Genomic DNA, 27,755 nt, shown 5'->3' with positions numbered 1-27,755 from the left:
TAAGACTGGTGATAGTTCTATTGAGTTTCCCCACCTCTTATCAGATAACTATACTATGGAGCATCCATACAATGGAATAATATTCATCTTTTAAAAAAAATGAGCTGTGAAGCCATAAAATGACATGAAGGAAACTTAAATGCATATTATTAACTGAAAGAAACCAATATAAAAAAGCTTCATACTCTAAGATTCCAATCATACAACATTGTGGAAAAGGCAAAACTATGGAGACAGCAAAGGGATCAGTGATTGCCAGGGTTTGGGCGATGGATAAGAGGGATGAATAGATGCAGCCCAGAGACTGTTAGAGCAGTGAAAATACTCTCTGCTATATTATAATGATAGACACATTTATTAAACATCTGTCCGAACTCATAGGATGCATGATACCAAGAACAAACTTTAAGGTACCACCTTCGGATGAGTAGGATGTGTCAGTGAAGGTCCATGGACTGTAACAAATCACAGCCGTACTGGAGAGGTTATACGTGTGTGGGTCACGGAGTATGTGGGAAATCTCTGTACTTTCCTTTCAGTTTTGCTCTGAACCTAAAATTCTCTTAAAAAATAAAGTCTTTATAAAAAATTAATAAACCCTCAAAGAATACACAACAGAGCACTGCTTCTAAACAAGATGTGATTGCTAATCCTACCTAAGCATGATTTTTACTAACTGAATCGACATTAGAATGATTCGATTCCACCTAAAAACATTCTTCCTGTTGCTACTCTTTTTCTCCTTTAAATACAGACCTCAAAGTTGCTAGTTGCTATGGTAAGACTAATTACTTTTAATGACTCAGAAAACCTGTGACTACCCTTGCTCTTAAATGTGACAGAGAAAAAGAGCAGCTTCAATTCACTCCTTGCTTATTATGTTCACTCTGAATACATTGTCTTTCCTCATATACAGCTTGAGCTCTGAGCCAGAGACAGATTGAAAGACATCCAGTCATCAGCGTGGGACTCCAAAGCGATAGAAACGTAACCAGTTCAAGCAAAAGTAGAGGGAGGGAGGCCTTTTTCTCTGAACAGAACATAATTCATCATCACAAACCATCAGGAGCAATTTGTTCATGGGAAATCAATGCGGTCCTTAACCTTTCCTCTACACTCTGTCTCTCCCTGCAAACACAGTACTTGGGACTATGTGAAACTCAAGTGATAAAAATAAAGGAATTTTCACACTGGAGAAGGCACTAGTTCATTTAATTCAGGATCTTGTTTTTATAATACTGTTAGGGGTCAGTTTTGAGAAGTCTGTAATGATATTTTAGTAATTCTTATAGTAATTGAATTGCTTTAAGTAGGCTGCTTATGGCTTGGATAAGGATTTGTGGACTACTGTGTCCCTGGTCCTTAAAAAAATTCCTTATAAACTGTCACTCAAATATTTTTCATGACTAGAAGTTGAAACTGTAAGTACATTTTTATTCTAGCCTTAGTTTTCTCTTTTTGATAATTTTGCCTTTTGCCTCTAGAAAGTCCAGTTGTGGACTGATGCATTCTGAAAATTGTAATTTTTAAAGAAAGGCAAATGATAAGTGGATAAATGCTATCCTGTTTACACAATGGAATACTATGCAGCCATAAGAATGAACAAATCATAGCTACAACTGACAATACAGATGAAATGCACGAGAGTAGATGCATAAATAGAGCCATATATAAATAAGTAATTATTCCATTTATATCATTCAAATGATTGGAATCATTAAAAATTATTAAAAATTATTAGGGTCTGATTCCATTTATACAACATAGTGTGAAAGTCAAGGTAGTGGTACCTCTGGGTGAAAGGAAAGAGAGTAAAGGATTCTGTGCTGCTGGTAATTTGGGTGCTGGTCATGTGAGAATGAAACCAAGATGTACAATGATAATTGTTTCTTGTTGATGTATAAGTCAATAGGTTATTTAAATGTTTAGCATTTAAAATATGTTTAAAACAAGGCCATTAATTTTGTATGGAAACAAGTTTGTTCTTACTACAATTGTTTTTTCACAAAAAAACCCTAGAAGAAACAATACAGTCATGTCATCTGATTAAATTTACTATGTTCATATTAGAGTTTAGCTCTAAATGAATTTGGAAACACTGATTTTTTCCATCATCTTCTGTGTTCATGCCAAGAAGACACCCTATACATTTCAGATTAATGAGAGGCAGCACACAGGTTTCAGGAAGCTCGTTTTCCTCTCCAGCTTTGCTGAGAATATTATTCTCCCAAGTAGTCACTTCCCCCCATCTCATTGCAGTCAGGGAGCTGAGTACCAGAGCTGTGGGTGGTGAGTTGTGTACACTGGCGAGTTGTGGGCTCTACAGTCATGCTCACCACAATATCCTATACTTGCTTGTTCAGTACGGTGGAAGGGCCTACGGTAAGTGCTCATGCAGTTTGTTTCCTGTCATTTGTTTTCAACACCAAAGACAAAATTATATGATGCAAATATATATTTTGCTTGATCTTCAAAGTGTCTTAAAGTAAGTGGAGGAAGTATTTTTAACATCTGGATTGTTCACACTTTAAAAAAAATTCATATTTTTTATCTTTCTTGAACTAGCAGACATTTTGGCATCCCTAGGCCTATGTTCCCAGGAAGTAAAATGAGCTTAATGAGTAAACACCACCTCCTTGAGAAAGGGCATTGTGCATTTCAATTCAGGACATACCATCAACTCTTTTAACTTCCTAGCAGTGATGCCAAATATCTTTGCCATTTTTCTTGGACAATTATTTTTTTATAGAAGAAAAATATGTTTTATGACAAAATCCCTCTCACAAGCAGGAAAGTAAAATTTAGACTTACAAGCTACATATTTCAGGGAGGTTTGGGGAACACAGTCTGTGTTGTTTCAAGTGAAGACGATTTTTAGAATTGAATATGCAAACAAAGACATCATTTATCTTAAACTCAGACTGTTTCACTCATTTGGAACGTGTGTGGCCCCTAGAGAAAGTCAGATTTAAAATTTTTCTCTGAAAAATATCTTATATACCTTGCAAGTGGTGCCCTTCCTCTAGCTCAAGTGAGTTTATAGAAAAGATGTATGTCGTGGAGAAAGAACAATCACAAAAAATGTGAATAGTGCCCTTGTAAAAAGATGAAAAATGAAGAAGGATCCAGAGCAGCCTGAGGAGACACTGAAAAAGAAATAGAAGCATATCCACAAATAACTATAGAGAACAGTTTCTGCCTACATTTGTCTTTAATAAAAAAAAAAAAGTCAAAAAAAAAAAAAAGTCAAATGAAAAGACTGGTACGTACGAGTAGGATAAAATTACAAAATCCCCTGCAGGTATACACAAAGGAAGAGAAAAAGTGGGCATATAGATTTCCAAGAGTATGTCTCGGAAAAAGCAGTTCAGTTTCTGTATGCATGTAGGGTATGGCAAACATATGTCTTCAAACATTTACTTTGACCTAGAATTCCCACCCAGTGAAGATGGGGTCTGATCATCAGAAACCTATCAAAGCTATAGACCCCGGGGCTCCGTATTGATCTTAATTAAAGCAGTCTCAGACCTGCCCTAAATAGATAAATGCTTGGGCCCTGGGGACAGAGTTGTTCTGTGAGGACCCAATGTTTATTTCCATGCCAGAACAACAACAAAAAATACTTTTTGTATAGTGGCACCCCCAAAGCCTGGCTGCAAATTGTTTTTCCACTTGTGTTTAAATAGAGGTATGAATCCAAAAGGAAGAAAATAATGTGTTCTTCCCAATGAATAATTTAAGTTAAAATAATGTGAATGTTTATAACATCGTTTTCTGTGACAGTTGATTGTTTTCCATGCTTTATGCTGTTGTAAATTTAAAACATCCCCAGAATTACAAAGAAAACACCCAGTAAACACTCTCTGCTTCCATGTAGGACTTTACATCTTCATTGATATTATTTTCAGGTATCTTGCATTAGATGGACAAAGAGTGGGCCAGGCAGCGATGATGGAATACAGAGGGCTTTTGTTTTCTGGGCACTTCTTCATCTCAATTCCAGTGAAGGTGGAAACAGTGACTTCTTATTGAGGGCAAAGCTTACCCACTAGATTAAAGCTTTCCTTGGTAAAAAAAAAAAAAAAAAAAAAAAAAAGAGTCACAATGATGGTAGAGCCTAGGAAACAGTAACTTGCTTGTTTTGTATAAAGTGTAAGGAGAATTACTCCTGAGACCAGTGGGAGAAGTGAATTAGATTCAAATTTGATCAAAAGAAAGCAATCCCACCATTCCAAGGTCATTCTATGCTGATGAACATTGGCAAAATCCTTTTAAATTAGCAGTAATACCATTTGATTTCAAGACCTTATTCGGACTTACCTCCTAAGCATTTCCGAATATAGGGTTAGGAATTGAGAGTTGACTTGTCAAAGCAAATATTATACTGGATAAATTCAAACCAACAGGAAGCCTTTATTCAAGACTATTGCAACAGGGAGAGAGGCCAGAACTAAGTCTAAACTAAACTCCACTGGAGCAAAATGTAGTGGAGCTTTATGAACTGGGGTGCAGGGGAGATTATAGGCTGTCTGTGTTTGGTAATTGGCTATAGCCAAAGGAAAAGTAAACTTTTTCTTCTTGAGAGGAGGCCGTGTCACAGACTGGACCTAGAAATCTGCTGAAATCCCATAGGTCCTGGAAGGAGGGACCCTAATTTCCTTGATGATGACATTTCAGAGGGATGGCTCCTATGTCCTTGAGAAAGACAGCCCTAGGTTGCAAGAGCCACAAGAGGCTTTTAAAAAAGATTTACATCTCAAAAGGCAGAGAAGGATTTACAATGACTGGTTTTCCAAAGTAAATGTTCTAAGAAAAGGGAGGTCAGTGTCCTGAAGTCAGGAAGACGCCTGAGATTTAGTCAAGCTCAGGGGAACATTAAGGCTACCTGGTCAGACTCCAGACTCCAGACTCCAGACCCCACTTCAATTCCACTTCTACTTTTATTTGTTCTATTTCCTTCTTAGAGCCTTGTTATCATTTAATCTCATCATTTGTATGAACATATCAAATATTAACACATCTATCGCACATTTTTGAATGTTCAAAACAGTACCTAAGGGGCATGGGCTATAGTTCATGTTGTCAGAGTATCACAAACACGTTAGTAAAGCAAGATTTTCACAAATGTATTTGAAATTTGAGAACTGGGTTCAGAGTCTTGGCTCTGAATATCACTAGGCACATGCCCCTGGATAGTCTACTAAGCCAGTATAGTTTTCAAGTCCACAAAAGAGAGTGCTAAAAAATAAAAATAAAAAAAATAAAGTTAAATAAAAAATAGATAGTCCCCAAACCCTATCTCTTGGGAACTCTGGTGAATGGACCCTCCAAGTGTCACCCCTCCCCACATGATCCCCACCTTCTGGAGTTCAGGCTTTTATGTAATTCCCTCCCCCTTGGAACTCTATTTGCTCCTTGGTGAAGGAGGTGCATTTGTCAAGGAACTTTGTAGCCTCTGGGTGCTGAGGCAGCCTCCAGCAACGGAACTAGATTCTTATCTAGGGAACATCTTTTCACTCCTTGTGAGCCTTGTGACTACCTTGCTGAATCTTAATTTACTCACCCATAAAATGCAGGAATGATTACAAAACTCCCATTCAGATCAAGAGATCAGGACACTACAAACACTTGAGAAGCTCATAGTTGGAAAGTTTAGAAGCAACACCTACTTCTTTTCTGTGAACAGATTAGTTGACAAAATTACTTAAAATCTTTTTTTTTTGTTTTGTTTTACATTTCTCTGTATGCTACTAATGATATTTCATTTTCCTTGAGTATTTGGTGCTATGGGACTTCTCTGATGCTTGACATTGTACTAGACACACAGAAAAAAAGTATTGCTTAAAACAAAAAGGGTAGATTGTAAATCACACCATTTGTTGCTATCCAAAATATGAAATGGAAGAGTATAATTAACATGATCATGTTTAAACATAATTAGGGAAATGATGGTGGAAGTTCAGAAGGTGATACTTCTCTTGTACCAAGAATAAGGAAATTATTTTCTTGAAATGTTTTATCAGAGTAGCAGACCCTCTTCAACTCTTAGATGATTCTGAAATCATGGAGTCTTTACTGTCTATAAACTATAGAAATGATCCCTGAAAGTATAATCTTTTTTACTGCCTATAAAAGTTATTCAAATGTATTTGTTCCAGAAACTCCAAAAATATTAAAAAAAAATGTGTATCCTGTCCTAAGTTCAAGTCAGCATCGAAAATTCTGTATTACAAGTTTAAATAATTTATAGAGTTGTAAAAGCAAAACTATTCTATTTTTAAGAAATATATGTAATAAAATGCACATAACATATTGGTTTGATACTTCCAATTCAATTTAAAAAAATAAATGGTGGGACGCCTGGGTGGCTCAGTGGTTGAGTATCTGCCTTTGGTTCAGGTCATGATCCTGGTATCCTGGGATCGAATCCTGCCTCAGGCTCCCTGTGAGGAGCCTGCTTCTCCCTCTGCCTATGTCTCTGTGTGTCTCTCATGAATAAATAAAATATTTAAAAAAATAAGTGGAATGAGATATTTAGTAGCAATTAAAAATGTTACATCATTTTCTTATTTTCCTGTACTCATAATTTTATTTCAGATTCTATCAATGATTTAGCAACCTTTTAAATTTTAGAATAGTTTTACATTTATAGAAAATTTACAAAGATAGTACAGAGTCCCATGTTTCCCACTCAGAGTTTAACATATTACTAACATGTTCAGTGAGTAACATCTTACATTAGTAATAATGAACCAATACTGAGACATTATTTTTTTTTTGAGACATTATTTTTAGCTAAATTTGGTAGCCTATTCTGGTTTATTTAGTTTTTAATCTAATGACCTAAAGTTCCTTTTATAGTTTGGTATCCCATCTTGAGTGCTGCATGACATTTGGTTGTTAAGTTCTGTTAGGGTTCTTTAGGCTGTGACAATTTCTAAGTCATTTTTTGCTCCTGATGATCTTAACAGTTTGAGACACGCTGGTTGAATATTTTGTACAATGTCCCTCAATTTGGATTTGTCTAATGTTTTCCTCACATACACACACACACACACACACACACACACACACACACAGATGGCTTTTTTATTTTTTTTCCTGGGAGGAAAGCCATTAGGGTAAAGTGACATTCTCATTGTGCCACATCAAGGTGTGTAATAGCAACCTGGCTTCTTACTATTGATAGTGACCTTGATCACCCACTGCAGTTTTGTTGTATTTGTCCATAATAACGTATTCCTACACTGTACTTTTTGGAAAGTGGTCACGATTCATAGCTGACACTCAGGGACAGGGCAGACACTATGCATGCATAGAAACAATGGTCTGTAAGGGAACCTCAGTTGTTTCCACTCAATTTTGCTGTGCATCTAAAACTTCTTTACAAAAAATAAAATCCATTTTCTTTTTCTACTTTATTTTTTTAAAGATTTGTTTATTTGAGAGACAGAGAAAGTGTGGGGGGGTTAGAGGAAGATAATCTTCAAGCAGACTTCCCACTCTGCTTGGAGCCCCACTTGGGGCTCAATCTCACAACCTTGAGAACATAACCCATGAGATCAAGACTTGAGCTGAAACCATAGCTGGATGCTTAACTAACTGATCCACCCAGGTGCCCTGATAAAAATCTATTTTAAAAAATTAATAGGACTCTACCCTACTGGAAGCAGCTGAAGACCTATTTGGAATATGTTACCCAAAGTGAAAACATTCACTTGGAGTTCTTTGTTAGATTTTTCCAAAAGAAAATATTTAGGAGTTGGTTAAATAAGGGAGAGTCCTTATTTAACTCTATCTCTGAGAAAAGACAAGGATCAGATAAGAAGCACTGAAATTATGACTTACATGGAATGGAAATCAAGGGATTTGAGACGCATGAAGTATAGACAGGGAACTGGTAATGCTGGTCCACACATTTTCTTAAGATGTAATCTTGTCTTCTCATTTTCTAAATCACAAAGCCTTGAGAACTTGAATCCAACCTCTCACATATTCTTTTTTTTTTCAACCTCTCACATATTCTTACAGTCATTGTTTTAACTGCCATTCTAACTTTAACTGATGTATTTTTAAAAATATGTATTTATTTGACAGAGAGAACACATGTACTCATGGGTTGGGGGATGGAAGAGGGAGGGAGACAGAGACTCTGAAGCAGACTCCACTCCCAGCATGGAGCCCCTACCCCTTGTAGGGCTTGATCTGACAACCCCAAGATCATGACCTGTGCTGAAACCAGGGATCAGATGCTTATCCGACTGAGCCACCTACACATCCCTTAATTGATGCTTATTAAATTGCTAGGTTCTGCACTAGTAGTTGGTAACAAGACGATGAGAAAGAGAAAAATTCCAATCATCAGCTAACAAGTGTTTCTCTTTTGCCCACATGCCATAGGGAAAAATGCATGCAGATACCTCGTGCCTTCCTCTTTCATCATTTCCGACCCTCTGAATTGGAATGCATTCGGTTCCCCATCCAGCTTAACCTCCATGCAATTAGTCCCAGCCATGCATGCTGTCATTCTGGAGGGGGCCCCTGGAGGTATGTGTCTTTATGGGGCTGTCTCTCTTTTTCCTTTAAACCACCATACTGGAGGTCTGATGGACACAAAAAGCTTCACATGTGTAATGCATACAACTTGATGAGTTTGACAGTAAGCACACACTCATAAAACCATCACCACATCAAAGCTGTAAACTTATCCATCTCCTCCCAAAGATTTCCTGTCTCCTTTAGTTTTTTTTTTTATTTCTTAAAATATTTTTTTTGTGTGTGTGTGTGGTAACAGTTCTGTATTGTATAGTTAATTTACTAAGATGACAGATCTTATGTTAAGTGCTCTTACCACAAAAGAAAAACAGCAACAACATGGGGCTCTCTTGTAATCAGAGGCTCTTCCGGGGAGCTGTCAGCATGACATGATGTGCAGCCTGGTTTGGATCCCAAATATGTAATGTGTTAACTTGCAAGTAACACCTGTTGTTCATTGCCTTATCACAGCAATCCTGCCGACTAAATACTACAGTAATTATCATTCCTATTTTACCCAGGAAGAATCTGAGGCAGAATAATTAAAAGGATGGTCTGAGATCTCTGAATTTTGGTTATATATGAATCTAAGCAGAGATCTATGGATTTTCAGTTCCATATTCACCATATTCACCTCACTGTTTCTGAGGGGTTATAATTACACTACCTACTTTTTCACCTTTGTTTTTGTCTGGGAACATATGTTTTTTGATAGGATCATCTTTGAAGTTAAATTCATGATCCAACAATGGTTGAGGACTCTAATTTTCAATGAATTAGCTTTTATCACCATGCTCAAAATGGCGGAATGGGGTATGAGACTTTTGCTTTTACAACCTTCTATTTTATGCCTCCCAGTATGTTCCTATTTTTAATTTCTTCTTTGCAATATAAAACTACATATATTTCCACATATATTGATGTTTCTTATGTTCATAATATACTCACATTGAATTTAGTTTTTGCTTCCAATCACCAACTGCGTGAGGTGCTTTAGACCAATGAGTAGTGAATTTCATAATGAAATTCCAATTTCATTAATTCATAATGAAATCCACCAATTTCATATGAAATTCCCTTCTTTTTTTTTTTTTTTTTGATTTTTTTTTTTTTTGATTTTTTTTTGATTTTTTTTTGATTTTTTTGAAATTCCCTTCTGGCTTAATTTTTCTACAGCTTTTATCTTTATAATTTATTTTAAATGAGTTATTGGTTTCCATAAATAAGACTCCTTTCAGTGCCTCTAAAATTCCATCTTTCTTCTTAGTCCAAATGCTCCTTCTGTATTTTGTTTTCCACCTAAAATTATTCGCACTTAGTTATCATACAGAAGAGGGAATCAATGGTGTGTGTGAATGGCAGAGAGCAGAGGTTGGAGGTATATATATAGGTTTGAAATTTTTATTCAGATCTCAATCCTAGATATACTTGTGATATGGGGTAGCTGTACTTTCAAAGGTTAAGTTTAGGGAAAAGGGATCTGCTTGTAATTTCTCATGGAAATTCTTTTAGATTAGTTTGCACATCATTGCCTTGAGCTCTATGGTTCAAACCCCAGCTTTATTGTCCCAGTTCTGTGTGTGCACTTTGCAGTATAAAAGTCTCCATCAATGCACATTACAAGGATGAAATTTATAACAACCAGTAGGCTGTTACAATCACAGTAAGCTGGATCATCCAGCATATTTACTGAATAATAAAGAGCCCATGCATATCCTTTCCTGTGGAATTGGAAATTAAGCTTGTGTGATGATTTTTTGATACTCATAAAATAGCTTTACACTGGGATTTAAAAAATGTTTTACAAATACTAATCCTTGTAACACTTCAACAGATAAGGATTATAAATTGTACTTTCTGAGAGGAGCTAAGAGATCATCCATTGGTGCCCCAAATTGCCAGAACATGAAGCCAGCATAAGAAATAGATTTTTCACTGCTCGCCACTCTCTGGTACTCATTCTAATCAATGGATGCCGTGCTCTCAGTAATGTCAGTCATCAGTCTGATTCTAATTCAAAAACAAACCTTGAGGAAGTCAAAGTTTCCCAGAAGAAAGGAAGATAATATATGAGAAATAAGCAATGAAATGTCCTCTCAAAGACACAGAAGTACACTGTTGTAGATTATTTTGAGAAATGTTTATTCTGTAGAGTGTTTAACAAATTACTTAACCAAAAAGTGTCTTCGAATTCATGGTTGCTATTAACATGATTATCTTATTTTTCATGTAATTATCATAACAGTGAAGTGCGCTGTATTCTTTGCTATCCCCCTGGAAGGAAGTCAAGATTCAAAGACATAAAATATGTCTCAGTTAGTATCTCAGTTAGTCAGTCGTGACCCCAAGATTTGAGGTCTTCACTCCATCATTCTGCCTTTCTAGGGGGAATAGCTATCATTTATTAATTTCTTTTAAAATCCTCAAGCACTCAGTATTTGTATGTTCTTTACAATCTCAAACTTGATAGCTTACAGTGGATGGATAAAATCACAACTCACATGCTATTCTCAGAAGCATTCCAGAATTCAAAATGTAAGGCATGTAGTTAAATAGCAACACACTGCATGTCTGGGGATTCACCTCCAATGTTTTGTAACAGAGCAAAGTGAGTGACTGTTGAGAGACAAAGCACCTCCAAGTAAACAAAGCTGGTGTCATCAGAGACAGGAACTAAAAATCCATTAATGGTGCATATTGATGGGGCTTCTATCTGCCTTCATGCAGATTTAGAATTTAAGACAAATTAGAAATAGAATTTTGAGAAAAGGCAAGAAAACTACTGTAGGTATTGAAAATGGTGAAAATGAGAGTTTATTACAAAGCGGGAAGAGCTTTTTGGAAAACTGAAATGAACAAGTTACTTTTAGGAGCAGCCATTCATATTTTATTTGGAAGTGTTTTGACAAAAAGACAAAGAAATATGTTCCTCTTAATAGGATTTGTGGGCATCAACGTATTGTAACATAAGTTAATTGCGAATGTTCATGTGGCATGCAGAACTCCCTCCTTCTGCTGAACATGCCCTTCATAATCCCTGGATCTATAGAGATGATGGTTTTACCCCCACAATTAGGTTATGTTATACGGTCCAGTTGACCTTAAAATAGGGAGATTACCCAGGCTTATTTTAATTACATAAAATAGAAAGTCATTCCCAGCTGGTCAAAAAATAGAAAGTCACTCTGGCCTGGAAGAAAGCAAACATTCATGCCTATTGGGTTACATGAAAAAGAAAGGACATGAAAATGGCCCATGGAGCAGAGAGCAGCTGCTGGCAGACAGGCCAAGAAGGAGTCTCTATCCTATAACCCAAAGGAGGCAATTATACCATCATAACAAGGATTTTGGAAGTGGCTTTTTCCCCAAAGCCTCCAGAGGAGAGCTCAGTCCAGCTGAGTAAGGTGTGTCAACCCCACAGTAATATCCTGAGCAGAGAATGCGGCCCTGCCTTTCTGGACTTCTGACCTGAGAACTGTGAGCTCAGACACAGGTTCTGTTTTAAACTTTCTTTGACGTTTGCAGTGATTTGTCATTCAGCAACAGAAAAGTAAGGCGATTTCTGCTAATGAAACATATTACATTGCTTATAAAAAGTATGGGTTTTTAGGGGAGCCTGGGTGGCTCAGTAAGTTGAACAACCAACTTGATTTCAGCTCAGGTCATGATCTTGGGGTTCTGATACGGAGCCTCATATTGGGCTCCATGATCAGTGGGGAGTATGCTTGAGATTCTCTACCTCTGTCTCCACCCCTCCCCCTGCTGTCTCTCTCTTTCTAAAAACAAAACAAAAACCCCCACAAGAAAACAGGGATGCATTTTAAATTTTTGTGACTAAACACTCATTTGTCATCTAGAATGATTCATACCCTGGAGGGTGTGGATCCCTCAGGAGGTGATATCAGAAGTTTCTCATGTACAGATGTATATGATATACATGTTCAAATCTGATCACCTCATCATTGTTAAAGATATATCTGAGTATTCCAATTAAAGCTGATGTATTCTTTCTTATTTAACTGATTAACATAAATATTTGTATTGGATTTGATAAACAAACACAAAAATATGTTTGTATACATGAAACTTCGGTGCTTACCACAGTGAATAACATTTATAATACACAGTTCATTCTAAAAAGAAAAAAAAAAGCTTGATCTACTCTCATTTGAGTTGCAACAAGTACATTAGTTGAAATTTCTGAATGACTTTTAGCAATCCTTCTACAGTGTTATAAATCTATTTCAAAAAACATTGGTCAGCTGCAATTAAGACAATTTAGCATTTTTTAATTATGAAAGACTTTGCACTTATTATCAGAGGTGGACAAGAACTAAGGGTCTGCAACTTAATGTTTACAGTTCCAAATAGTCTAGGGATTGCTGAAGACATCAGAAAACAAGTAGCAACTGAAAGGTCTAACAGAAGTCCATATTTCTCAATGGCTGAACCTTAGTGTAGGAGCAATGAACACATGGAGGTCTGGAAAGCATACAACCTAAGACGATGGCAGCTCCACTCAAACTGGTTGTTGATGTACAGGAATGTATGATTTCATCTTGGGATTTTTCCAGTTGAGACCAGAAACCTGGATCTTCAGGTGAAACTTCCTGTTTTTTAAAAGTACTCTATATGCCAAAACTCCATAAAAGGAAAAAAAAAAAAAAGTTAGGAAAATTTGTCTTCAACTGCATATAGTATAGTATAGTGTATGAGTTGTGAATATGCCCTCTACTTTTCTGTGTTTTATATTCTGAAGAGTCTATTACAAAGAAATCCAGGTAATTGAGAGCAATAAATAACTGAGTTTGGCTAAAAAATAATTATCCCACATGAAAAGGTGACTTTTTGTCACTATGCATGTATGTGGAAAACTGCATGAATTTAGATGCATTTTTCAAGATTCTTTTCAGAAGCAGCTATTTTGAATTAAATTTGCATGATTTTATATGTTAAATGTAACACTGAGCTCTATTATACTGCAATTCACCATATTTCTAAAATATCTCAAACTTCTACAAGCACATTATTATGCTTCCATTTTTTCAGAATCAAAGCATTTGCTGTCTTTTGGGATACAGGGTACTTTTTGAATACAATGTCTTTTTGGATACAGGGTACTTTTTGAATACAATGTCTTTTTCTTTCCTGTCAAGGTCTTAGAAATTTAGAACAGGAGTTAGAGCGAAAAACAAATATTCATGTGATCAGCCAACCTATAGATTATTTATAGATAATAAAATTATTATTAGCAAATATTTATTAATTTGGGGAAATAAGCATTTATAGGACAAAGAAGTTTTTCTAGGTCATCAAGGATCAGATATGAGGGATCCCTGGGTGGCGCTGCGGTTTGGCGCCTGCCTTTGGCCCAGGGCGTGATCCTGGAGACCCGGGATCGAGTCCCACGTCGGGCTCCCAGTGCATGAAGCCTGCTTCTCCCTCTGCCTGTGTCTCTGCCTCTCTCTCTCTCTCTGTGACTATCATAAATAAATAAAAATTTTAAAAAAAAGAGGTGTTTCCTTTAAAAAAAAAAAGGGTCAGATATGATAAAAACTGAATGATGTCATATTGTATTATATCATATGCATTATATTACAATAGAAATAATAATAATGTAATAATATATTACAATAAATAATAGATGTATGTATTATCCACATAATAATAATAATATGTGGATATACCCACATAGCAATGTAATTTAAAATGTGGCAATTTTATTTGCTAAAAAGTTAAGGATAAGATGAAAATCTAGTGCACTAAGAATACATGACTATTTTAAGAGATAGGCAGAGTTGCTCTCGTGAATAAGATAAAGACAAAAGGAAGAATCTTCAGAGTCTGTAAGAAATAAGAAATGGAAAGAGAAGACAGGAATGTTGATGTGTTATACTGCAGAAGTGTAAGAAGCCAGGAAGAGCTTGGCCAATCATGGCAATGATTTTGGCCATCAGGAGCCCATAAGACATCTTGTCCAATATTGGGTTTTACAAGAGTCATAATAACACATTCTCTTCTAAACTGGCGAATGCAGTTTTAGCTTGGCAAAAACGCTGAGAAATTCGGAAAGGTTTGGCAGTAGACAAAGAGAAAATGAGTTCAGGAGTCAAGGGTCTGTATTGTCAATAAAAGGGATTGTCCTGGACTTCTGTTGGTGAAAACCTTCTAGAGAGTTGTAAATGTTGTTGTTCCTCCATGTGATATTGTGTCATTCAGTGTAAGTGAAGTAAATGCTTCTTTGTACCCAACTAACCCCACTGGCCCACATCTACCAACGAGTACAGGGAAGGGATCTGGCAGGAATGATAGTCTGGTGGGAGGCGCAGAGGATGTGTGAGGGTGTGTTTGGGGGGTGGGGGTGGAGATAGACATGCATTCACCAATTGTATTTCAGCCGTTCAATAATTTAGGTTTTGGATAAATTCTGCGCTAGTGATATTTGTTGTAATTATGTAAATGAATGAACACTTATAATAGCTAATTGATTGTAAGTCTTAGGAAGAGTAAAAGGTCACCTTACAATGGTTAAGTCTCAGTTTTTACATAATGGATAGGCATTATGTAAAATGGGAGGAGAGCATCGTGGATCAGGATATTAGCAACCATTAGGCTAATCAATGGAAATAAAATAGCAGCTCTCTTGACACAACTCAGCATCATTAAAATTTACAGGTGAGATGGTTATTTGAATAAATATTGGTTGCAAATTAAATTTCAATCAAATTTAAAAGACACTAGATTCATATGGATAGTTGACTAAATTGGTTTTAAAAAAATCAATAAAATAACTACGAAACCTTCACTATAGAACAGAATGACAAATGGAGATAAAGTGTTAGGGATTTGGAGACAGGAATTAAAACTCAGATCTCAGTGAGTTTATTTAGCTAATTAGCACTTCTTTGAAACTGAAATTGAGGTCTTTATTTTCTTCATCGACAGACTCCAGGGGTCTTGTTTGTTGGCATATTTTGTTTTGCTTTGTTTCACTGAATGTGTTTACTTGGAATGCAGGGGGATGAAGAAGCCCAGTGGAAGGTTCTGTGGACAGCCTGAGCAGGATCTCAGCCATAATTGCAGCCTGAGCTATGTCACAGGAGGCTCATTTCATCTCCTACATAATTCCATTTAAAATTGATAACATGTTTTGCCCAAACATGGGGCTTTAGTTCTGTCAGAAAACACAGCTGACAATTCTTGTTAGGAACCCACCTACCATCTCATGTAATATGTAGCCATCGCTACATTTTTTAAAAAGATTTATTTATTTAATTTAAAGAGAGAGAGAGAGAGAGAACAAGAGTAGGATGAGGGGCAGGGGGTGATGGAGAAGCAGACTCCCCACTGAGCAGGGAGCCTGATGTAGGGACTAGATCCCAGGACCCTGACATCATGACCTGAGCCAAAACCAAGAGTCAGACCCTCACCAGACTACACCACCCAGGTGCCCCAATGGTGGCTATACTTTTAAACAAACAAAAAATAACTTACCTGAGCAAAACTTTCTCATTTAAGGAAAAAGTAGGTGCTGCTGTTTATTCAATTGTTGAAACACTTAGTCAAATTGAACAAAAATGATGAAACTATAGATAGAAATACATCATTGTTGGAGGGCTCTAACAAGATACTTGGTGTAGCTTCTGAGTGCCATTTGTCTTTTCTTAAATATCTGATATTTAAATTTGAGACAGGAAAACAGGAATAATTCCAATCTTTCTCTAAATGTTATTCTTTCGAAACGGTTTTAATTTCCACAAAATAAAAGCTGTAACTGCCTGAATATGTTGTTTTAGTATGAATCATAAGTCTATGAATACATGTGAACATTTGACCATAATTATTGTGTGGTTATAGCTTTCTGATATCTATTCACAGAAAAAGCAAAATGTGGATCAGTTTTTAATATCCTCTTATATGAACCAAAGAAAAAAACTGAGTTTTTATTAACAGGATCTGTTGTCTCAAGGCTAAAATAATGTTTCACAATATTGGAATGCATGTGTTCCTTCACACATATATAACATCCATGGAGATTTTCCAGTAAAAGAAACAGTAGTGTAGTGTGTGTGTATAATTTCTAAGGTCAACGATATACAAAAGTGTTAATGTCAGTGAAATTTATAATTTCAGTAATTCCATATATTTCCATTTTAAGAATATTACAGAATTTAGGACCACCTGGGTATCTCAGTTAGTTAAGGGTTAAGGGTCTGATTCTTGGTCTCAGGTCAGGTCATGATCTCAGGTTCATGAGAAAGAGCCCCTTGTTGAGCTCTATGTTCAGGTGGAATCTGCTTGAATTTCCCTCTCTCCCTCTCCATCTGCCTCTGTCACTCATGTGTTCACTCTCTCTCTCTCTCGAATAAATAAATAAGTCTTTTTAAAAAAGAATATTATGGAATTTATTTAACCAAAACCATTATCTTTGGGTGTTGAGATTTCCCTCCCATTTATATCTAATTAATTGAAACAAGCATTTTTTTGCCTAAATAACTATGCCCGCTCATAATTATTGTCCTTAGAACACACAAAAGTCAGTTGAGTAAAATTACCTGACATCTCTAAAGCCTGTCATTAACATTTTTCTTTTTCTTTTTCCCTTAAAATTCTCTTCTGGCCTTAAGCGAAGTCTTACCAGTTTGTGTCTAGCTGTAATGAATAATAGCACATTCTTCCCCACTCTCCTTCATTGAAGGAAAAGAAATAGCAATTTTAGTAGTAAGTAGAGATTAGGAGTCCATTGTCTCTGCTAGTTGAACAGGGAAAAATTGTTACTGCATTTTCACATCCACAATTAGGAGTATATTTTGTGTTGGACTGGAATATATGTTCTTGAATCCAGGGGTTATGTCGTGTTGTGCTTACAGCTACGTTCCAGACTCTCGAGTGATGTCTAGTGTGTAATGAAGATGGTGCTCTCTCAATGATGCTTGACAGGCAGGTGTAGGAGGCATGTAGATGCCGTCATTGCATTGAAGGGGTCAGATTGCAGCTATGAGGAGAAGGCACACCTGGTGGGTGAGATATGGGACAGGTGTATGAGACAGCTGGTGAGAAGACAGCTAGGGGGAGAAGTCCCGTGATGAAACAGGCTCCCTGAGTGTGGACCCAAGCAGGCTGGAGAGCCACGAAGGCTCCAAGTGGCCTGTACGCATCAGTACGTCTCAGTCATGGTGAATGGTCCTCTGTAATGAAGAGGTCCTCTGCAGGTGCTCTACATTATGCCACTGCCTCGTGAGGGTCTAGAAAGTGGCACTCCAACACGAGGTACATGGTTCAATGGGAGCAGAACAAACACCTAAGATTGGCATGAGAGGTGACAGTCAGTAGATCAAAAATGACAGTCAGTAGCACAAAACATGGTGCTTTTTTTCAACAAAGATCTTGAGCCGACTAGGATTTTGAGAAGGCAGCTTTAGTGATAGGCTTTGCTAATAATGTCTTCCACAACAGCAATCATTAAAAAAAAAATCAAGTGGAATCTTTCTTTGAAATAACATTATGAGTGCAGCAGAGTCCTTAGACTCAATGCTAGCAGTGAACACTATTGGCCAACTATTTCTGATTATGAAGAAGAGCAGTACAAAACCAGTACACAAAGTTCTGGGGCAAGCAGAAATTGGATTCCTCCCAATTTTTAACTTTATTTTTTATTCCAAGACATGCTTATTACACTTGTGGTTAGTATGATTCTATTAAGCTGCATGTATCTGCTTTAACAAGCTGAATTGATGCTTTCCTCACATTAGTTGAGTCTATTTCTGTAGTGTTCATACATTGAGGCATGACAAGTACCTCCAAGCTCAGAGGCACACAGCAGTAGTGTTCCTTCTAGTGTTTACACATTGGTGGGTCAGCTGGTGTGGCTCTTCTCACTGTGTTTCTCATTCTTCTGACAGGAGCAGCCACCCAGGGCATGTTATGGTCACTGTGATGAGAGACGCAAGAGAGCAAGTATATTTTGAGCCTGTGCTGAATGCACATCCAATAACAGCCCATTGACCAAAGCAGGTCACCTAGCCAAGACCAATGTCAATGAGATACAGGATCATTCTCTGCCCACAGGAGGAAAAAGAAGTAATCCTGGATCCCAGGACTCCAGGATCATGACCTGAGCTGAAGGCAGACACTATACCGACTGAGCCACCAGGCGCCCAAAGTTCTAGATGATTCTACACTCAGATTACTTTGGAATAATTTTTAACTTTTTAACTTCTCACTGCATGTTTAGAAATTGATTCATAATTGGTGAGCGACTCTAGTTAAGTTGAAGTCATGTAGCTCTCCAGCTGGGAATTTACAGCCATGGAATGACCTCGGCTGGACATCAAATGGGGTGTGTGTGGTGTGTCTGTTTAAATTTAAAACAAAATATTTAAAGTATTTATGCATAGAGAGTTGTGATTTTCTAGATTAACATACTTTTTAATTAACTAAAAAAATACTGGCCTTGATCATATGAGAAATAAGGACCTCCTGGTACTCAAAGTGGAGATTTAATCATTTAAAGGGGAAAAAAAAGAGCCAGATTTTAGCATGTTTACACCTTTAGCTAAGTACCAAATCTTCAGAAACTCACTTGACCCTTCTCCTCTTGAGGACAAGATGATTAAATTAGAAAAGCAGTTTCAAGTGAATAGAATTCCCAATGAGATTTGTAGCACTTTGATCTCTTTATTACTCTGGGAACATTAGCAAAACAGTCCTTTATAAATGCCTCCTTTCACTTAGATCACCTTCTGATCAGTGTGTTCAAACAAAGGCACTGTTCAGAGAAATTAATCAAATCATGTCCTCACTCATTTGCAACTGAAGCTTAAGACAATATACTCCGCTGCTTGAGTAGCTTTTGCTTACAGGTCATGAGTTCATGGACAGACTAGGGTTTTCACCCTGGGAAAACCACCCAAGAGAAGTGTGTGTACTTAATATTCCAAATTGAATTTAAGCTTTAAAAATTGATCTAGATATATTTTCTTGGCTTTATTTTTAATGATTACCCCCACCCCTACCTCCAGAGCAAAATGCAATTCCTTCATTTTTTGTTTTCTCTATACTAATAATAACTGACAGATTTGGTTAGGGTCAATTTCTGTGTTTTCAACACCGTCCTGCTTTTCTTTTTTTTTTTTTTTTTTTTTTTTTTTTTTTATTTTTTTATTTTTTATTTTTTAATTTTTTTTTTTATTTATTTATGATAGTCACAGAGAGAGAGAGAGAGAGAGAGAGGCAGAGACACAGGCGGAGGGAGAAGCAGGCTCCATGCACCGGGAGCCTGATGTGGGATTCGATCCCGGGTCTCCAGGATCGCGCCCTGGGCCAAAGGCAGGCGCCAAACCGCTGCGCCACCCAGGGATCCCTCTTTTTTTTTTTTTTTTAGAAGTGACCTCTTCAATTCTGTTTTTGTTTCAAACTGCTTTAGTAGAATTGATCCTTTTGAACAAAAAGCTACCACGTCTTCTTAGAAGTTTCCATTCTATTTTTTTTAAATATCGAATTAAAGGTGCAATTACTGTATTTCCCTAATGGTTTCCAAGCTAGCGTTTTCCAAGCAAACCAAGTACTGTGAATCAATTCATTTCAGAGTCTCCAGTTTCTTTTCTTTGCTGATGGATGATATAAGATGATTCTACAATCCTTGAATCATTGCTTTTCTATACACTGTCAGCTGCATCTTCTTAAGCACACAGTCTTAATTTCATCCAGAAATCTTTTATTGCTTTTCCTTGATGCTGCTAGTTAAATGCTTTGCAAACATACAGATTTACAGTACCACATGCTGGCTAAAAATAGATCTGCCATCACAAAGGAAGCCATCATAAAAGAAGCCAATATCATGATGAGCTTAAACATTTATGTCTACCATTTACTGTCTTATGTTGTCATAGAACCTGAGGTAAGGAAAGGATATTTACGATGAAACATTTATTGGCTGTTCACATACACATATATACTCTTTATCCTGACATGAGTCTTTCTTAATGATCTTAAAATAGTTAACCACAATACCAAAGAGAAAGAAAAAAATTTTTAAAAGTCTTTGAAATATTTTTATTATTTTCCTGGAGTGAGTTTTACCAGCTTATTACTGCCTAGAATCGGCGAGGCATTTAAAATGTATCGGGAAATAATTGCGTTGGTCCCTCCTGCCCTGTAGCAAATCACTTTTATTTTTCTTTAAGATGTTTTTTGGAAATCAGCACAGACAACTAAAATTATTGTAGAAACTCATGGCAATTCCCTTTTGAAATTGAATTCCTTAGAAGACTGTCAGGGAAGTAGAAAAATGAAATAGAATGGCTCTTATAGTTTGAATTTTCTAAATTTAGTTGATTATTGCTTCTTCCATGTGGCCTTTTAGATGGGGTAAGTGCTTACAAAAATAGCCAGGCAAAAAAGTAAAATATTCAGTCTGACAAAACATAGGTCAATGCAGTGGTTTTTATTTTGTAAGCTAATGATTATGGTCATTATATTCAAAATTAAAATCATTGTATTCCTTTTTAAGTAATAGTGCTTACAATGTATGAACTTAATAAGTGAGGTGTGTCACATAAATTTTAAGATTAACTTTATATCAATTTTTCTCTGCTTTTTGACTCAATCTTTAAGTCCTGGAGAACAAACAGTCTTTTGTTCAAGATACTCAACTAAATTATTCTAATAAATAGTGAACAGTGGAAAAATCAATGGGTTTGGACATCACCCATCAACTGGGTCCTATCTCAACCTAATACAGTCTGGCTGTATGAACCCTAGCAAATGCTTTCTTTTCTGGTGTTTCATTGGGGACCATACTTTTATTTTTTATTTTTTATTTCTTTGTATATTTTTTGTTGGAGTTCTATTTGCCAACATATAATACAACACCCAGGGCTCACCCCGTCAAGTGCCCCACTCAGTGCCCATCACCCAGTCACCCCGTCCCCCTGCCTACCTCCCCTTCCACTACCCCTTGTTCATTTCCCAGAGTTAGAGGAGTCTCTCATGTTTTGTCACCCTCTCGGATTTTTCCCACTCATTTTCTCTCCTTTGCCAAATAATCCCTTTCACTATTTTTTATATTCCCTGAATGAAAGAAACCATATGATGATTGTCCTTCCCTGATTGACTTACTTCACTCAGCATAATATCCTCCAGTTCCATCCACATCCAAGCAAATAGTAGGTATTTGTCATTTTTGATGGAGACCACACTTTTAAAAGAGTTGAAATCCCAGATCTCTTTCAAATCTGAAATTTTCGGATTCTACTTGATGGCAAATAATCTCAAGAGATCTTCTCAGAAAAAAGGAAGACTCACCTTAAAAAAATTCAAGCACTACAACTGAAATAGCTGCCCTCTTTTTTCTTTTCTTTTTTTTTTTTTGACACCAGTGTCAAGAAAAAGTCCTCTTACTTAATGTTTTACAAAATCAACCAATTATATGTTACTGACTGAAAAAGAAGAAGCATTTATAAAAAAAATAATGTAAAACTCTTCTAATTAATCGGGGCATTGCTGTCAAGGTTCAACCACATGAAAATGGTTGCATCTGAGTGTCAGCTGTGGGGGCCCTGTATCAGCAGGGGGCACTCTAATACTGTTTTGTTTTAGTTTTATTCACAATGGATTTAGGAAAAGCCCTCATTTTTAATTTGGTTGTGAAAATTAATATTTAAATCTGGCAAACCTCCAACTATGATGGTACCACCAGAGTGATCCTGCTTATTCAAAATGCCATTATAACATTAAAATCGTAGTGAAACTTGTCAACTATCTTCACAAAATTCATCTTTGGGATGATTCTATTGATTATTCAAAACTTCCATGAATCATAGGAATACAACATGTGTGTTAATGTATGTGTGTGTGTTTTGTGTGTGTGTGTATTTCCAGTGTAAAGATGAAGAAACTGAACTGCCAACGTGTTCATATTCTTTCAAAATGGTCAGAGAAGCAAATTTACCTGCTTTAGTTGGAACAAATTTTCACCATCTTTACCAGAATATTTTTCACAATCCTGCATACAATTTGTCCAACATCATTGAAGATATTGTTTTTCCAGAATAGTATTATTTAAACCTGAACACAGAAATATTAAATGTGTTTATTTCCATAAGCTAAAATCTTATATATCCAGATGTGCTAGAGAGTAATCCATCAGCAGGGATCCAGTGAATGCTAAGATAGCAAGATAGTCATTTCTTGTGCTTTTATTTTTTTTATTTTTTTTTTCTTTTTATTTTTTTTTTATTTTTTTTTCTTTTTTCTTTTTTTCTTTTTTTTTCTTTTTTTTTTTTTTCTTTTTTTTTTCTTGTGCTTTTAAAACAATAACTTGTGTGTGAAAAATATGACATGTCCAGTGCAACAGAAGGAAACATAGGAAATCATTTGTGAAACTCTTCATATCCTCTCCCTTATCCTAATCCTTAAAGATAATAATCTTTTGGAGTGTAACAAGTCTTATTTGGCCAACAACATGGCCTATCTCTTGTCTAAAGCATGGCTTCTCACATGTTAATATGGATGTCATTCACTTAGGGGTTATATTAAAATAGAGACTCAGTCTGAAATGAGACTTGCACATTGGATTTATATCACCCTTGAAGGGCTGCTGCTGTCAGTGGACCATGGTTGGGTGCCCCAAGGTGGTGCACCGCGCTCTGCATGGGCCATAGAAACCTCCCGTGCTCCAAATCTTCACTCTCCTTTTCTTGCTGTCAGCTGAAAATGACCTTGGAAGCCAAGTGATTAAGGTGGGAAAGTTTTTCTTCCACAGCCTGAGTCTCTGACTGCCTGAGCACATTCCTTTCTTCTTCTTCTTTCTTCTTCTTCTTCTTCTTCTTCTTCTTCTTCTTCTTCTTCTTCTTCTTCTTCTTCTTCTTCTCCTCCTCCTCCTCCTCCTCCTCCTCCTTCTTGCTCTTCTTCCTCTTCTTCTTCTTCTTCTTCTTCTTCTTCTTCTTTTTTGACTATAGTTGACACATGAAGTGACATTAGTTTCCAGTGGACAACACAGTGATTCAACATCTCTATATGTTATGTTATGCTCACCACAAGTGTAGCTACTGTACAACACTATTGTAATACCATTGACTCTTTTCTTTTCTGTATTATAACTTTTATTCCCATGATTTATTTACAGAAAGAAGTTTTTTAATAACTCAATATTAAATATTGAATTTATTGAGTGATTCAGTTTTGAATTGAGTCATTATTGTGAATGATTTATTTATTCCATAACTGGAAGCCTATATCTTTAATGCTAATTGGGAATAACCAGTTAGATTTATGTTTGAGAAATAAACTTGTATTGTGTTAAGCCACTGAAATGAGGTTTATCTTTTACATCAGCTAACTTTATTTTGTTGATAAATGTATACTGATAGTATTTTGATAAAAGTCCATTCTATAAAGGTTTATGCTTGTTTGCTTTTGTGAGAAAGGTTATATGATAAATTCTAGGAGACTTTTTACACAAAATGAAATACAAATTTTAAACAATAAATATTACCAAATTGAAATTTTAAAATACTGTATCAAATAATATATCTTTTTTTTCAAATAATATATCTAAAAGGAAAAAGAAATCTACTTTCCAAAATCCTCACCTCCGTTAGATAATTCTAATGATTTGTGTGTATGCAGTTTAAAAAAAAAACTTATAATCATGCTAAAAACTTATAAATGTACATCTTAACATTTTTAAGCATATAGCTCACTAAAAGTTAAGTATGTTCATTGTTCTACAACATATTTCTAAAATGTTTTGTGTGTATGTGTGTGTGTTTGTGTGTGTAAAACTGAAACTCTGTACCCATTAAGTAATGCCCCATTTCCCCTCTTCCCAGCCCTTAGCAACCACCATTCTACTTTCTCTTCCTATCAATTTGACCATTTTAGATACCTCAAATAAGTTAGAATCACACAGTGTTTGTCTTCTTTCTGACTGGCTTGTCTTACTTAGTATGTCTTCAAGGTTCAGAGGTGTTGTAGAATGTAACAGGATTTCCTTCCTTTTAAAGGCTAAATAATAATATTCTATGCTATACCACATCTGGGGTGCGTATGTGTATGTGTGTGTATGATTTTTTTTTAAGAGAGACAGAGAAAGAGAATGGGGGGAGGAGCAGAGGGAGAAGGATTGAGAATCTCAAGCAGGCACCACACACAGTGCGGAGCCAGATCTTGAGCTCAATCTCAAGACCCTGAGATCATGACCTGAGCTGAAATCCAGTCACCCACTCAACTGACTGAACCATCGAGGTGTCCCAAGGGTCTATTTTTCATATTGCCTTAGAAATTTGCTAATTTTTCTGGTAATTTACATATTTCTGTTTTGTTCTCATTTTTAGCAAATTTTCTATTGGGTATTTTGTGTTGGTTTGCATAAGCTCCATTATACTCCACTAATTCTTGCTCTTTAGATGTTGCATATTTATGTTCATCATGACAGTTAAAATATGTAGTCGGATCTGGCAATATTTTCCACATGACTCCTGGACAACAGTTATTTTGGTTTTATATGTAGAAGAGAACTGGGCTCCATGATTTGATTTTTAAATGGACCCTGGAATTGGACATTACACTGCAGAAGAAATCTTAAGAGGCTATTCTAACCCTGTGCTTTTCCCTAGGATCAATTTTAACACATGGGAACTCAATAAATACCCAATGCATTAAAATTTGAACCAATATAATGTATCATGAATTATATTTAGAAATTCCCAGTAACCATTTTATGGAACAGCCCACACACATTTTCCTAAGCATCAACTCTTTTTTACTTTGTCTCATGTTGAATACAGAATCTCCTTTAAATGAGGATTAGCTGCAAAGGGTTGGCTGTTCTCTTTTTGTGAATTGTACATGCAGTCATCTTTGAGAATAGCCTGACTGCTAGGAGACTTTCTGCGTGTGATTTCTGAATCTCCATGTTGAACTTAAACCTACTTATCGTTGTTCTGTGCCTAAGGGGAAGAGAGGACATCTGGCCATCAGCCTCCACGTAATTAGCTCTCATATTAGAAGATTAGAAGGTTGAGCCTTTGCCTTCTGCTTATGTCAACCCATTAAAATCCATTCTATGTCTTCTTATCACAAAATTTTTAAAATGGCTAAGCACAAATTCTTCTTCCTATGGTGGTTTGATATACATAATAATGGGAGTAAGTGGTTAAGAATCAGGAAAGATCAGACCACAGAGGATTTTCTTTTATAGCTAAGCATAAATTCAGAAGCAGGAAATAAATTTCATCATCTGCCACAAGGCTCAAATTTCAATATGATGGAAATTCCAGATAAAAAGAAATGTAAACTAAATTGGATTTACAATGTCTGAATATTTTTATAGGGGTTAGGAGATGCGAATATCATCATTTCCAAACCTCTCTACTATACAACGTCAAGAAAGATTTCAAAACTCTCTGTTTTAAGGATGACTGACATCCAGTTAGAAGTTAAAAAAAAAATTAAGGAAAGTCAGGTTGTCTGGCATTTGTAAAAATTAGAAGCAGAAACAGCCTTCATGTACCAAAAAGTTAAAGTTGCATTAGGCAGCCAATTAAGCCAGTCTGACATATATATATATATTAAAAAACCCCACTAAAATCAAAATGAAATGAAAAATGTATTTAAGTAAAGTGCTGCTCCAAATCTACACCACTCCACTGTTGGCCCACAAAATATTTGGTCACAGAGCTAGCTTGGTAGAAGGTTTTCTTAGGAAATGCACTGTTGCTCTGGTTGGTTTGGATCCCTGGGAAACACTGAGGTGGAGATTAGCATGCAGAAGTTATAGTAGAAATGTTTTTCCGATCAGCATCTGTGGAAAGGTAGAAAGATTGGGCAGAGGATGAACTGGAACAGAAATGATGTTTCTCTGAAAGTCTCAGCCAACCCCCAGTCCTGTGATGGGATAACCCTTCAAAGCTGCCCCAGATTGCGTAGAGAGCAAAGCCTTTGCATTCCCATATGGATGAATTACTGGATGCTGGCTGATAATCTGAAGAGGGAGCAACTGTAGGTGAATTCCAAAAAGGGATGACAGCCAGGGGCTCTCTCAACAAAAAGCAAGGGGTATGCTCTGATGACAGTAACTACAAACATCCATCTTTGAGATTAAAAAAAAATCCAACAATATTTTATTCTTTTTGATGTGTAATTGAGACCTGCATTTCCCAACAAGATTTTTTTATTATTTCTTTCAGAATTTACTCTGCTTCTTCACCTGAAGCATTTTGAAGAGAGATTATTGAAGATCAGTTAAAAAGAGACTTAGAAATCTAGATGAAGGCATTTGCATGACCTGGAAAAGGTGTCCAGACCGATGCTGGGAGGGTCCCTAGCATGAACTGGGATAGGCATTCTCTGGTTTTCTTACCAGTCTTGGGATAACTCTTCCACCAGCCGCCAAGCCGTGGCTCAAATCATCACTAGCTGACCTTATGCCTAAACTAGGCAAGTTATAAATTTTGGCCTAGCTGGGTTGGACTACTACTTAATAGCCCTTTTTCCAAGTGACTTAAATTATTCGAGTTTCAGTGTTTTTATCCAGAAAATGGGAATAATTATTCTTTTCTTATGGGAGTGACATGAATTCCATTTATTTATTTTTATTTTGAGAGAGAGAGAGAGAGTGAGAGAGAATGTGCACAATTGTGGGGGAGGGAAAAAGGGAGGGAATGAATCTCAAATAGACTCCCCACTGGGTGTGGAACCCACCTTGGGCTTGATCTCACAACCCTGAGATCATGACCCTGAGATCATGACTTGAGTTGAAACCAAGAGTCAGACGCTTAATGGACTGAGCCACCCAGGTGCCCCCAAACTGAGGTGAATTTTAAAGGAAGTAACAGAACATGAGAGCAACAGGTGATAATAGCTTGTACTTTTTAAAGCCAAATAGCAGATGTGGTCTACATTTGACAGAGTCTATGTTTGATATTTTCTCTATAGAGAGACTTCCATTTTCTTGGAGGGGAACCAATCTGAGACATTTTTTTTAAAGTCCAAGATGATGCCAAACTACTTTTTTAAAAAATGCATTAACATATGTTAGTCTTATGACAGATCTGTGAGGCAGCTATTATTATCTCTGTTGTATAGATCAGAAAATGACACACATAAAGTTCAAGCAATTCTTTAACATTCACACTATTTGTTAGTGGTGGGCGGATCCAACCCAAGAAGTTGGTGCCAGGGTGCACATGTTCAACCATGATACCATCTTATCTCTC

General features: G+C 36.4%; 1 pseudogene; it reads right to left on the bottom strand.

The window, feature by feature from the left end:
• Positions 1-5,959: 5,959 nt before the first annotated feature.
• On the bottom strand, positions 5,960-6,117 carry LOC121475887 (annotated as a pseudogene).
• Positions 6,118-27,755: the final 21,638 nt, after the last annotated feature.

The sequence above is a fragment of the Vulpes lagopus genome, chromosome 14 (assembly GCF_018345385.1).
Source record: "Vulpes lagopus strain Blue_001 chromosome 14, ASM1834538v1, whole genome shotgun sequence".
In the NCBI taxonomy this organism is placed as follows: Eukaryota; Metazoa; Chordata; class Mammalia; order Carnivora; family Canidae; genus Vulpes; species Vulpes lagopus.
Note: the sequence above shows the minus strand (reverse complement) of the source record. Positions and strands in the feature narration are given on the sequence as shown.